Raw genomic sequence first — 14,606 nt, forward strand, 5'->3', positions numbered from 1 at the left:
TTCCTTTGGAACTTCCCAGTTCCTCTACCCACAGCCTGTGCACATCTGTTCACTCACCCCAATTACTGTTTTCAAGTGCTGTATGCCGGATTGAATATCTCATCTTCAAATGAAAATAAGCACCTTGCTTTGTGTCCATTCCACCAGCACCTTTGGGTGTAGATGCAGAGGTGAGCAGCTTTCAGGGTGAGAGGACCAACGATGGCTTCTCTCCTAATTATCTCTCTTGACAAAAATCAACAATCTCACAAAATGAACAGCTCAAGCACATCTCCTTTGCCCCTCTCAGAAAAATCAGTACAGAGTGGTTAGGTGCTCAAGTCCTCAGTGCCCTTCCCCTAAGTTCAGTGACCCTGCAGTTCACCTTGCCTTTTCAACTTCCCTTTCTTGATCTGTAAAGTGGGAACAGAAACTGAAATCTACTTCTTGGGGATGTTGTAAGGATTACATGAGATACATATGCAAAAATGTTCATCACTAAAGACGTAGTAGCTATTCTTAATAATCAAGACAAACAGTTTGCTTCTCTCCTGGGAAGACCCGAGCTTGGCTAGCCAGACTCAATGTGTCCTTAGCCTTTAAGGCCCCTATAAGTTCTATTACTTTGGGGCCCAGGTTCAGCTCGAGGTGAGGCGTGCCAGGGGCCCTGATCCAATTGTACTTGCCCAGTAAGACTGACTACCCGCTGCTCCTGCAACAGCACAGGTGCGACCTTGACCACACTAAAGGCGAGAACGCAGGCGTGGCGAGCACACGTAAGAGAAAGCCAAGTGCGCCCCAAGGACTGGGAGCAGGCCTTGACCCCAGGTTTGTCTGTATGACACCGATGGTGGTTCTCTGAGCGGGTGGGGGTGCTCTGAGGGGCTCGGAAGAAAGCCGCGGGGCATCAGGCTCTGAGGGTGCAGACCTGCGCTCCGGGCTCCGCCCCGCCCTCAGGAACCCCGTCCCGCCCCCGACACCCCGGGTTGGCTGGAGCCGCGGGCCACGCGCGGCGATTCGCCACACGTCGCGTCATTAGAGCCGCTGCGGGTTAAGGCTCTTGCTGGCTGGTCAGGGAGGCTGCGGCGGGGGCGGCGGGGGCGGCCAGGCGCGACGCTGCCAGGCCGCCCCGCCCTGGGAGGCGCCCAGGCCTTCATCAAGTGACCAGTATCCCTTCCAGGAGAACACGGTCCTTCTGAGGGAAGCGAGCTCTAGCCTGCATCCCCGGCGCCAAACCGCCGTCATCTCCTTCCTGTGTCGGGTGATCTTTCTCCTCACCCACCCGGAAAAACATAGTCCGCCCCTCACGTCCTTGTGGAATAGTGATCGTTCCTAAATAGTGTGACTCTTTTGCCCGCACCTCCGTATTCCCCATTCTATGTGCTCTGGACGCACCAAGAGGAGAAATTACCACAGAAATATTAAGGGAGAAACGAGAGGGAGCCGAGGGGCAGTAAGGAAAAGGCCAGGCTGGCGGAGGGACACCGAGCTGGTAGGCGGAGTGCGCACGCGCGCAGCAAGGAACAAGTTCCGGTCTGGCCGAGGCCTGTCTCCTAAAAATAGCCCCGGTGTGGGGATCCGTGCGCCGATGTCCCGGCGAGTCCCGGGCTGAAGGAGGCGGCTCTGGGCGGCGCGGAGTGCTGTGGCGGGCCGGGGCTGCGGCGTGTGCACGCTCGCCAGCTGTGCCGGAGATACGGTGAGGGCCGCGGACTGCGGAGCCGGCAGTGCTGGAGGGGGCGGTGTCTTGGTGAGGGGGCCAGGTAGGGCTGGGGTGAGGGTTCTGGGGCGTGGGGCAGCGCGGACGAGGAGGGGCGCCCGCAGGGCTCCGGGGACCCCCAGACGAGCCTCTGTGCTACTGGGAGGGGATCGGGGTTGCGGGTGCGCGGCGGCTGGGCAGGTAAGGTACTGAGGGGAGGCGAGTGGTGTTTGGGTTGGGGTTCTTGAGGAGGGGCTTGGCGCCCGGGGGCGAGGTGGGGGCGGGGTGTCCCGAGGGCGGGCCCGGGGGGGTCTGATGGAGCGCTGCGGGGCGGGCGCGGGGTGGCTCGGCCGCGCGAGTTCGGCGCTTGCAGCCTCCCGGAGCGCGCACTGCCTCTGGGTCCGGGGAGCTGTGGTGGACGCAGCCTTCTTGAAAGTTGAAGGAGTTCCTTGGGGGCCTCGGAGCCTCTCGGTTTCTTTCTCTTATTCTTGGAGGCCGAGGATTTCTTCGAAGGGATTGACCCCCTTCGTGCGGGGCGCGTCCTACCCTGTTGTTGGACTTGGAAGAAGTTCCCCCGCTTCTGCTTTGGGAGAACATTGGTCTAACAGGGAGAAACATTTAGGTCTGAACTGTGCGTGCGTGCGTGTGTGTGCCAGTGTCGGGGTCCTTATTTGGGGCGGGCCTGGGTTGAGGGCACCTGCGGGTGCGGAATTCGACAGCTTAGGGAGTCGCGTCGCGGGAACCGAGGGGGCATTCAAATATGTCCCAGCACGGAGGGATCATGGTGTGTGGTAGAAACTTTGCCTTTTGATTCGGTATCATCTGTCTTTGAACATTGAGGGTTAAAAATAGAGGATAGTTCAAATAAGTTTGGGGAAGGTGAGCATTTCTGAATTAGGAAAAAATGCTTTTCCCCACCCAATAAATATAACTAAAATTGTTGCTCAGACCTGAAATAGATTTCGGAGCTGTGAAAGGAGCCTCCTGTCATGATCTAGTGGGAAACTGTGTGTAGATTGAGTACATCATAGTGTGAACCTGTATTTTAGGGAGATTGGGATTCAGTAACTGTGCTTTTAGGAAGACCTGCTGTGATGTGTTAACAATGGTATACGTATTTTAAAACAAATGTTGTCTAACATTTTCCAAGTTTTTAGCACAGCATGTTTCCCTTGTGTCTTGTATCATCTGTTAGTATATAAAGCAGAGGTTCTCTAAAGCTGTAATTAGGTATATATTACACAAGAGTACTTTCCCTTTAAGAATCCAGCTGTGTTGTTTTGACAACTGCTAAGTACTCTAGTTGTCAGTTTAAAAATCTTTGTTACCTTGGCAGTACTGAACAGTCTGTGGAAAAGGTAAACAAAATAGTTTTTTTAAAAACATGCAAAAATGACATTTAGAAAAATAATGTGAACTTAGGAAATGAGGATTAAAATAACTATTGTACTATTATGGCTTTTGTATGTATGTTTTTTTGTTTTGTTGTCTATCTTCATTCATTACTCCTGTAAACGGCAATTTTTAGAGTCAAGTATTTTACTAATGCTTTATAGAATTTATAGTTTATATTAAATATTATGTTTATACAAATGTCATGTTTATAAACATGTCTGTCACATGAAACAGATTAATATTTGTTGTATGTGGTAGCGCATTCATAGACACTGGAATCACCTTTATTTTAATTTTATTAAACATAGTTGCAAAGTGGAGATAATAATGTTATAATATTGAAAGTCTTCTGAAAAGGTATAACTAGCAATTTGGAGGTAGATTCTTAATTCTAAGAGTGCTTCCAAGTGATATTTATTTATTTACTAAAGCAGTCAATGCTTATGAAGTAATAGTGAACCTCTCTGAACACAATTATTTGCTTACCTATTTAATTTAATTCACACTATAGTTACATATAAAATTATGGCCCTTTTCATGTTAGGAAAAAGGTGTTAAAGTTAAACTTGTCCTGTTTTTTAAAATTACATTATTGGGGGGTGTTTAGAGGAAAGGAAATAGCTATTGAGTCTCAAAGATAATAATTGTAATGTCACCATGTTAAATTAGTTCCAGAATAGTTTTCATCTGTGTAAAGGGTTTTTTTGTTTGTGTTTTTACCCCCAGAAGGGGAATTAAACTTAGGGGCACTTAACCACTGAGCCCTTTTTTAATTTTTTGAGACAGGGTCTTGCCAAGTTGTTTAGGGCCTTGCTAACTGTGTAGAATATTTTATGTGTCCATGTGGCTATGTGTGACAAAAATTATTTGGGGGCATGGGTAAGTGTAATTGGAAATGTCCTTTAAAAATTTGAGTTGTCTCAAATGGCAGTGCTATATTTTTCAGAGCAATTTCATTATAGCTTTGTATTTTCCATTTATAGTGCAGTTTATTGATATTCAGTTAATAGTAGTGTCATTAATTATATGACTACCAAAGAGAAATATTTAACTAATATTCTGAGGGTGGTTAAGTAATTATAAAAATGTTTATTAGAACATAATTTTGAAGTTTGATGTAGTCTAGTTAAATCTTCTCACTAGATTTTATGTTTTGATTTATGAAGAGGGAACCTATGTTTTTGATTTAGGAAATTTGTTAGTGGAAAGTAACATGCTTGTCAATTTTGGAAAGCCATTTTTTTTCTCCTCCCTTTACTGCTTTTAGTTTGGCAAGAGGAATTTAATGTATACAGTGATGATGGCCATGGATTCTAGAGGCACTTCAATTTCAAATAGTCTGTCTTATATTCAGATCATATATCCCTTTTATTGGTTTGAAAGATGTATTCATGGAACATGTGGATGTTTCAAAGTCTAATGTAAGTTTTATCAGTGAAGGGGCAAGGAGAATACTGCTTTGTGGTTTGAAAATAATCACCATTACTTTTTTCCTAGATTAAAAAGAAAATCTGAATGGTCTTGGTAAATTGAGAATTGAGTGCCTTCTCTTTTGCATTGTTGAAATAATAAGAGAAGTATAAATATGGAAATCGAATCAGTTTTTCAGTTAGATAACCTCATGTTAGAGGTTCTTTAATATGTCATGCTGATTTGCAAGCCCTCATAACGGAAGACTATTCGATTTTGTAGTCAGATCTTGAATCAGATACTAGCTTCACTACTGACAGAGTTATGAAATACCTCTGTAAAATGGGAAGACAATACACTACTTGCTTTAGAATTTAAATGAGATAATGAGTGTAAAAGTTTCTAGTTCCTAGCTCTGCCTAAGGCTTACTATACAAAAATGCATATTGCCTTATCTTCCACCATCCTTCTTTGCTTTCATCTCTTCCTTCCTATGAAGATTACATATGGTCCCTGCATTCTTTGCCAAGTGTCCAGTATAGATGTTTAGTGTTTTGGACAAAAGAATTTTATATATTAATACAGGAGAATGCTTATATATTTCTTTTGGATAAAGTATCTCAATGTCTTAAATTTATTGTTCGATAATACATAAAATGTTTAGATTTTGGATCTACAATCACAGTTTGTTTCTAATTTCCATAAGTTCCCCCCATTTTTTTTTTTTTTTTAGTTAGAGTTAAGGAGCTAGACGAAGCACTGGGTTCGATCCTTAGCACCTCATTAAAATAAACAAAGTAAAGGCACACTGTCCATCTATACTCCCCTGCCCAACAAAACATGACTTGCAATATTGTTTGCCAGTCTGTGGCATGTCTTAAAAAAATTTAAAAAATAAAAAAAAAATTAGAGTTAAATATAAATAGTTGGCCTACTCTTTAGTAAATTATGTCTCTTAGAAGTTTTCTCTGAGAGCTGTCTTCAGATGTGGTATTTAAAGTTTGAAATTAGAAAAATGTTTTGATTAAGTATATTTAAAAATATTTAATTTTGTAGGTGATTTAGAACTTTTTTTATACTTCATTTCATCTGGTCTGTGAAACTAAATTGTTTGATTTATGTATAACTTCATCTGTGTATCCTTTAATAAATGGAACCTTTGTCCAGTTTTTTATAATTAAGACTATACACCCATTTTTTAATTAGTACTGTGCATAGTATAGGATATATGTTGGCTAGAGATGTTTTATTATAAATTTTGATGATTACTAATTTAATTGATATTTACTGAATTTAATATTATTTAATATTGTCTTAGTTGTTACTGAAGATGAAATCATAAGCACAGGCTAAAAAAGTTAGCCTAGATGTGAGGTAGACTACCCTATTTGGACATTGATATATTGTGATGGGTAATTTAGTTCATCACTTTAATAACTGATGATGCAGAAAGCCAGAGGAATTGTTATTTTGGGTGAGAAACACTCATTAATTAATCATACTTCTAATAAGACACCTTTCTATGGTTGTCTTGAGTTAATATTTTATTTTCTTACAAAAATAAAACTAGAAATTTTAAAAAATGCATTATAAACAAAGGTATACACAATGTTTTTAATAGTGGGTGGTGAATTTATTGTGCATGAGCAGGACCTTTTTACCTGGTCATTTTTGTTAACAGCAGCATGCAGGTTGACTTGGATTCATTTGAGGTATGATTTGTTTTCCTTGAAACAAAGAGCTGCTTCTTTTTTTTTTGACCTGGTAGGATAACTTGTAACTTTGGGGCCTTATTAAAACAAGGTGCTCTTGCATTGAGTAATACTGTGTTTGCCTCTCTCACCTTTTACCATCACCCACCAGCAGTCCATCTATATAAGAGATTGAAATTGTTATTTCTAAAATTGATGTCTACATGTCATTTCTTCTTAAAACAACACAAAACAAAACAAACAAAAAAAAACTTTGAAGGCATGAGAGATCAACAGGCCCTAATGGAAGGGATAAGAGATTGGCCTCTAAAAATCAAACTGTTAAGTGAAAATACTCACTCTATTTATTCTCAGTTTTTTTGTCAGGTTCTTTGAGAATCAGTGTATAAAATAGTGATAACATTACCTAGTTCATAGAGTTCTTGAGAGGATTAAATGAGATATTGCAAAGCACAGTGATTAGCATGCAGTGATTTCCCTGCTATTATAACTGTCACCATTACAGCCTTTGTAAATATTAGTCCATAGCTCATGTCATAATGTGAATCCAACCTGTCTTTCCATGTATTTTCATGCTGTTGCCTTCAACTTTTATTTCCCTATCCCTGAATTCTCTTGAGCTTAATATCCACTTGCCCATATAGTTGGAATCTTAAACATATTAGTCACATGGCTAAGATAGAACTAGTTTTTCCTCTCCTGCAGCCTTCCCATGCCAAACCCTTCTGCCTCTGCTGGCCTTCCCTATCTCAGTAAATGACAATATTCAAAACTAAAACCTCATGTTATTACTTATTCTTTCCTTTTTTCTCAAACTCAATCCCTCCTCAAGTCCTGTTGTATCTTCCCAATTTATCCTGCTGCTCTTGGTCTTTACTGCCACTTCTTTGTTTTAAGCTATCATTATCTCTCGGGTGAATTACTGCAATAGCCTCCTAAGTGGGCTTCTTGGATCTTATTTCACCCAAATTCTTTCTCACACAGCAGCTCTAGGGATTATTTTAAGAGCTTAAATTAGGTATTATTTCTCTCCTTACAATCTTTCAGTGACTTGATATTCCTCTAAAAATAAAGCCCCTTTTTGTGGCTTAAGGACTGAAAGAGTTTTCTTCTTGTCATTCTTCCTGTCATTCATTGAATACCAACCACAAGGGCCTTTCTGTGCTCCTTCAGTTCTCTATGTCCTTTCCTCTTGTAGAACCTTTTGCACTTTTTTTGTAATACCTGCTTGGGACAGCTTTCATATGATTGGTTCCGTCAAACACATTGGATCTTGGCCCAAACTTGACTTCCTAAAAGCCTACTGTGACCCCATCCAGTCTATTGTTATACTCCATTAGTTTACTTTCTTACACATATTATTTCTTATGTACTTTGTATTTAAACTTACATAATTTGTACTTAACTGGTTTGTTTAGTTATTGCTTATTTATGATTTTTCTCTTTATGTGAATGTAAACTCCATGAAGGCAGAAGCCTTGTCTGTCTTGTTCACAGCTGTATCCGTAGGCATTAGCAGCACACTGTGGAAGACAGTAAATATTTGAATCTTTGCTCACGTTTTTTTCCCCCTCATGATTGGAATGCTTCCTTGCTCATATACTTACTGAACTACTTTAAGTCTTAGCTCAAATGGCATCCCATATGAGATTCTAGTTTTATCCTATTCAAAGTTTTTCCTCTCTTGGGTGTTTCAGGAGCCCTAGATGTGTACATTATTTGGAGAATAAATCCCATTTTAGAGTATTTAGGGTATTAGAATTGATGTTGCTAGGTTAAGCTCCTATGTCAGGAACCAACTTGTTGTTCTGATACACTAAGTATACACCAACCAATCATAGTGCATGACACTAAGTGAATTCTCAGTAAATGTTAAAGTAACTGAAAGTTATTAAATCAGTTGAAGTAACTAGCCATTGACTAGTTTTCCCAGATCAGACTTTAAAAATCATATTTTTCTTGATTATAAGTCTTGCCTTCTACATTGTATATGAATTTTAGTACCTTACCATCAGCATTATAAAGGAGGAAATCTGAGAGGATTGAGGATTTGAGGATCAATGGCAGTTCCTGAGATTTCATTTTGCCTTTTTGCTAGGCAGTGAGTAGCCATCCTGTCTGAGAGCTATATTTCCACTTTGAAATATATATTCCTATTGTACCTCACTGTCCAAAACTCCCCACCCCCAGTCTTTATTTCCTCCTTATATTTATCCACCCAACTTATTATTAGTTATTTCAGAAAGATTACAAGTCAGGGGAAACTTGGTATGACTTCACACAGTGTGCATGAAATATGCTACTTATTCAGCTGTATTGCTAATGATGGTTTATTGAAGAGCTTCTATGGCCACATTAGGAACCTAACTATCATTTGTAATAGTAGAAAATCATTCTACATTCAAATAGTTAATTTACAAGTGGACTTTTGGAGCATATCTCATTTGCAAGTTTGGGATTACTTGAGCAAAATATTCTGATACTGAAAACCTTTCTGTTTGCTGTTAAACCTAATTTGATGACACGGATTGTGATGGGAAGGGGAGAGAAGCTAGGAATTAAGATTGGTTTGTGTATTCTTTTCCTTTCAGAAATGGCTTAATCCTAGTAAAGTTTTAATATTGACAGAACACTTTTTTTTTTTAAGAAATTGAAATTTAGGGAAAATTACAGGAGTAGTATAATGAACTCCTGTATACTTGTTACCTAGACTCACTAACATTTGTTTTATTATTTTTTATATTTCAGAGTGACCTCAGAGTCTCGAGACAGATAATTTTATTTTATTTACTGTTTGAAGCTCCTTGATTACATCTTCTGGAGTATTCTAAAGATGTACATTTATTCAGTAAAAGTCAGATGCACATCATCTAAGGAGCAACATCACAGATGGCTGGAAATGCTGCATTAATGTACTGTGTATGTTGCTAACAAGGCAACGACATATTAAACATATAGGGTCATTGAGTGTATCATATTAAAATGTGGTATCAGGAATCTACTATTTAGATCTCCTTTTTCCCCTCCCTTTTTTCTTTTTCCTGTTGTAATTATCTTTATTACATTTTAGTTTCTTATTTTCTTTATTGTCGTAATGGTATCTCATAAGAACAATGCCATATTCTTATATAGTCCCAGTATGTGTATTCAAGAAACTCAATATTATTATTTTGTACAGTTTATATTGAAATTTATCCAGTTGTGTCAATAATAGTCTTTAGTATTTTTTTCCATTCTAATAGTATATGTTGCATTTTCATTGTTGTAGTTCTTATATTCTTTAAATCTGAAACAGTTCTTCCAAACTTTTTTGGTCTTTCCTGACATTAATAGTTTTGAAGAGTACAGGCCTTTTGTTTTGTAGAATGTCAGTTTGGATTCGTTCCTTTGCTTATTTATAATTACATTCAGGTTATGCCTTTTTGGCAGGAATCCCATGTAAATGATGATATATCTTTAGTTCATCACATCAGCAGGCAGTATGATGTCACTTTAACCATGTTGGTAGTATTTATTTGGATCACTCAAAGTTTTCCTTTCAGTTTTCTCCCTTATAATGGGTGTTATCATCTTGTTTGTTGTTATTGAATAATCTTTGGGAGACACTTTGAGACTGTGAATATTTATCCACCCTAAAATATTCACATAATGGGTTTAGCCTTCAATGGTGATTCTTACTTGAATCAGTTATTATTACAGTGGTTGCAGAATGGTGTTTTTCTGTCATTTCTTCTGTGCTTTTTAATTGACATTCTCTTCTAATGTAAAGACTTCTCGTTTGCTTATTTTGTTACCAATATGAATTCATAGATTCTTTTTTTAATAAGTAGGTTTTTCTCTACTACCTATCAGTATTTTGATGTTCCAAATTAAGGTATACTGTTGATACTGGAATTTACTGGAATTGCATTGTTTCAAGGCCCTTTCGGTCTCTCACTTTAAGAAATTTTATGTTGATTCCTCAAATGGTAAGTTGTAATTTCTCTTTAAGCTCCCAAAAGTTGTTAGGAGAAAGTGTTTTCCTTTGAAAGTGTTAATAAACTTAATTAACTACTTTTACTTGATTCTGCACTCGTTGTGTCTTGTTTTCCAAAACATTTTAAGTTTCTAAGGAGTAGGAATCTTATTTTATAGTTCTTTACATACTTAGTTCCATAGTGCCTTGAATATGGTTGATAGTCATATCTTATTTATAATGTATAATAATTATAATGACTTAATGTTATCTTTATTGCTCTTATACCATAGTTAAGTATTGTTATGTTTGTTACAACATTTTAGCTGATTTTGTGGAAACTTTTATGTTTAAATTGGCAGTTCCTGTACTCCATTTTTAGATGAAATAAAAAAGTTTTGCAGCTTTAAAATTTAAATAGCCTCATTCTTGAGATTAAAGTATGTAATTAAAGAACATCAAAATGTCTAATCTTGGCATTGCTGTTTTATAGTGTTTTGTTCTTTTGCAAATAATAAGCTTCCTGGGCATCACTTTAGTTATAAAATGAGGTAATATCTAGATCCTTTAAAACTCTTTGTTACATTTGCTATACCTAATTTTCATTAAGCTTTTTAAATGAAAGTAAAGTGTTACAGTGTATATTTGTTTCTCAACTGGAAATCACTGGATTTGAATTGTTTGTAACCATTGTGTTAATTTGGTTATTTTGTTTTGGTCTTTATTACCTTATTAATTGGGTCCATTGGGCTGGGAAGTACACGTGAGCAAGGCTTGGTTTTCAATCAGATTGAGAGTATTGGACATATATATTTCTAATCCATTTTCATTTGGTTACTTGATTTTGATGTGTGCTTAACGTACAGAGTGCCGTAAGGAGAACACAGAGGGGGCAATTAACCCAGTTTCAAAGAGCCTGGGAAAATTAATCCCAGAGGATATGATACCAAAATGGAAGCCTGCAGAGTGGATAGGACTTAACTTGGTGAAGAGAGAGAAGAGAGTTTACCAGACCTGTGTAAAGGTCAAGAACTTAGGTTGCTTTGGAGAAACTCAGAGAATACAGTTTGACTGAATCAGGATGTGTAAGAGATGACAAACACCCCAAAGTAGTGAAAGATGAGGCTGAAGTGGTAAATGGGGGCCAAATTATGAAGAGCGCCTCAGCTGTGTTAAGGAATTTGCACTTTATCCTAGGGAAAATTGAAGCATCTTTAGCCTGGGAGAAAATTAGTTGAAAAGATAATGTTAGCTGGTTTGAGGTTGTAGCTCAGTAGTAGAGTGCTTACCTATTGTGTGTGAGACCTTGGATTCAGTCCTCAGCACCACAAAAAGGGGAAAAAAATGCTGTTGGCATTGTGGAGAGAATTATTTGGAGAGAGTTTAGATTAGTAATCAGGGAGAATGATTAGGAGAGTGTTAAATTGTTTGAAAAGGGTTAATTAGGAGCTCTGAACTATTAGTATTAAGAGGGAGACTGAAGAGATAGATGGATTTGAGAGAAAGATAGGAAATAGAGCTAAAGAACTTAATGATGGAGGACATGTTGAAGGTGAAAGAGAAAGAGGAGTAATGGTTAGAGGATCATGGCTTATGCATTTGGGGAATCAACAAGTTGTTTACTGAAATAAGAAGTATGGAAGGAGAATCAGATTTGAGAGATGACACAAAGTTTACCTGGGAGTTAGAGTAGGATGTATGAATTTACTAGTAAAAGTGCAACAGATCCTGATAATGAGATGGTTTAGGGATTTGGCTATGGAAATGACATTTGAAGAAAGGTGGAAGTAAAGGTATGAGGTGGTCAGGGAACTGAGAGGACTTAATCTTAAGGACTTGTCTGTGTTAAGGCAGGGGACCCTGTTTTAGATGACCTCAAGGTATTCAGTGTTTGGCCTTAGAAAATAGAAATTAAAAATTTCAAATATTTTATTCTCAATTAGATAGTCTTAAGCTAAAATGTTAATTTTTAAAGAAGAGAAAAAATCTGAATTTAAGTTTTTCTTTTTCCCTAAGAGGAGACTGTTGCCCCCAGTATTAAAAATGCTCTTTAGTAGTGGCTAAAAATGATGAAATATATCAGGCATACAAAATGATAAGAGTGAATAATGTTCGTGAAAACTATCAGGAAGAATGCAGTGGGAATCTTAGTCTCACTGTCCCTTTTCCTTCTTCAAAGTCAATCATTTTAAGTTAGGATTTATCCTTTCTCATTCATTTATTTTTAAATAACATATTACTGAACAGTGTAGTATTTCACTTATTTTGGAACTATGAAATGGTACTGAACTCTGTAGTATCTTCTGTAATTTGTGTCTCAACAATCAAACTGTAAATATTTACTCTGTTCTTTTCATTATAATAAGTTGGATATTACTATTGGAACAAAACAATGGGATAATATGTCCTTGATGAAACCTTTTGAATTGTCATTATTTACTTAGTTTTTGTATAAACTAGACTAATACCATGAGTATTCCTTTTTAAAATATTCCCCTCAGTAAAAGACGTTAAAATTTTTTATTATGGAATAATGTTAGACTTAGAAAAAGATTGTAAAAATAGTGTACTGTTGGGGCTGGGGCTGGGGCTGGGGCTCAGCGGTAGAGTGCTTGCCTAGCATGTGCAAGGTCCTGGGTTCGATCCTCAACACCACATAAAAATAAATAAAATAAAGGTGTGTCAAATAAACTAAAAAATAAATATTAAAAAAGTGTATTGTGTATATTCTTCACCCAACTTCTTCTAATGTTAGACAGCTTACATAACCATACTGTAATTATCAAAACCAGGAAAGTAATATTGCTATAGTGCCTTTAACAAAACTTAAGTCTTTGTTTGAATTTCATAAATTTTTCTCTTAGTAGCACTTTCTTGTTTTAGAATCTAATCCATGATTAGATTTATTATGATTAATTTATTTATTATGATTAATTAATCCATGATTAGATTTATTCATTGTGTCTTTTATTCTCAAATGTATGATCTTACCTTGTTTTTTCCTTGTCTTTTATGACCTTTGCTTTTGAGGAGTACTGGTCATTATTTTCTAGATTGTCTCTTTGGATTTCTCTGATTATTATGCTTTTTTACAGTAATACCACTGAAGGAATTTTATTTTGTCAGAAGATGCTTCATATTAGGGGTACATGATGTCAGTGTCTTAGTCATGGTACTCTTAATCTTGTTCACTTAATTAAGGATGTGTCTACTGGTTTCTCCCCTGTAAGGTCAGTTTTTTTTTTTGTAATTGATAAGTATATTCTTGGATGTATTTCTTGGCTATGCAGGTTTCCCGTTTCTTTTAAGGCCATGCTAATATCCGATTACTTTTCACACTTTCATCCATTCTTTGTGGCATCTATTGATAGAACTTATCTGCAATAATTAGTACTGTAATTATTTTCCTAATGGTGGGTTTGTAGTTTCCTGTTCCTTTCTTATTTATCAGTTGAAATTCTTCTGAAATGAAAAGATTCTTGCTGGGTGTGGTGGTACACGCCTGTAATCCCAGCAGCTTAGAAATTTGGCCTGTAATCCCAACAGCTCAGTAGGCTGAGGCAGGAGTATTGTCGGTTCAAAGCCTCAGTGAAAGTGAGACCCTAAAGAACTCAGTGAAACCCTGTCTCTAAATAAAATACAAACTAGGACTGGGGATATGGCTCAGTGATCGAGTGCCCCTGGGTTCAATCCCTCCCTCCAAAAAAAGATATTACTTCATAATTTCTTTTCATTTATATCAGTACAGACTCACAGATACTTATTTTATTTTGTAGGTTTTATTTTGATGCTATCATTTATTTTATTACTTAAATTGTTCTGCTTTTGCCAATAAAAGAGCTCCATCCTGTTGATTCTTGGTTTTTTTTTGACATTCCTCCATCCTTTTTCAGGCATTTTGTTACTTCCTGCTATTATAAGAAACTTCAGGCTTATAGTTTACCTGCTCAAACCCTGGAATCATTCTCTTTTCTAAGGAGCCCTGGCTTCTTTTTGTAGAGGATGACATAAGAAACCAATATCTGGGTACTAAGATGGTTCATACAGTGGAGTCATTTTTCCCTCCTAATCATTCATTTCAGCAGTTAGAGCTAAGAAATAGATGTGTGTATACTGACCCACACATCTACACTCAGTTTTGTAACACGGCATATCTATTACTAAAGGTTGCTGTGCTGTGCAGAATCCTGCAGTGAAAACCACGTAGTTCATAAGATCAATGATGTTAGGTAAACAGCACTCAGAAACTTTGTCATTGACACATTAAAAGAAAGGATAAGAACCTAATAAACCTAATTAAAAGAGTAGTGTGGTTTTAGACATGTTAAATTGTCATGTAATACATAGTACATGGTAAAGATGATGCTCTACCATGAAAAAGATATGAAGTTTGCTTGTGAGTTTCCCAAGTGTTGTGGCTTGTGAGTTATTGTGAAATGATAGAATGAGTTATCAGAAA

General features: G+C 37.5%; 1 protein-coding gene across 12 annotated transcripts in view; it reads left to right on the forward strand.

Moving 5' to 3' along the window:
- The first annotated feature begins 751 nt into the window (after positions 1-751).
- The window catches only part of Mef2a (myocyte enhancer factor 2A), a 146,411-nt gene continuing 132,556 nt past the window's right edge, over positions 752-14,606 (forward strand). For 7 of the 12 annotated variants that reach the window (XM_076851410.2, XM_076851420.2, XM_076851417.2 and 4 more), the window contains exon 1: positions 1,551-1,675. The gene's annotated coding sequence lies outside the window, so the exon portion shown is untranslated. Of the gene's footprint in view, positions 808-1,550; positions 1,740-14,606 lie in introns of those variants that run through there. The other 5 variants (XM_076851409.2, XM_076851412.2, XM_076851411.2 and 2 more) reach the window with 4 other exon arrangements.

This window comes from Callospermophilus lateralis, chromosome 3 (assembly GCF_048772815.1).
Source record: "Callospermophilus lateralis isolate mCalLat2 chromosome 3, mCalLat2.hap1, whole genome shotgun sequence".
In the NCBI taxonomy this organism is placed as follows: Eukaryota; Metazoa; Chordata; class Mammalia; order Rodentia; family Sciuridae; genus Callospermophilus; species Callospermophilus lateralis.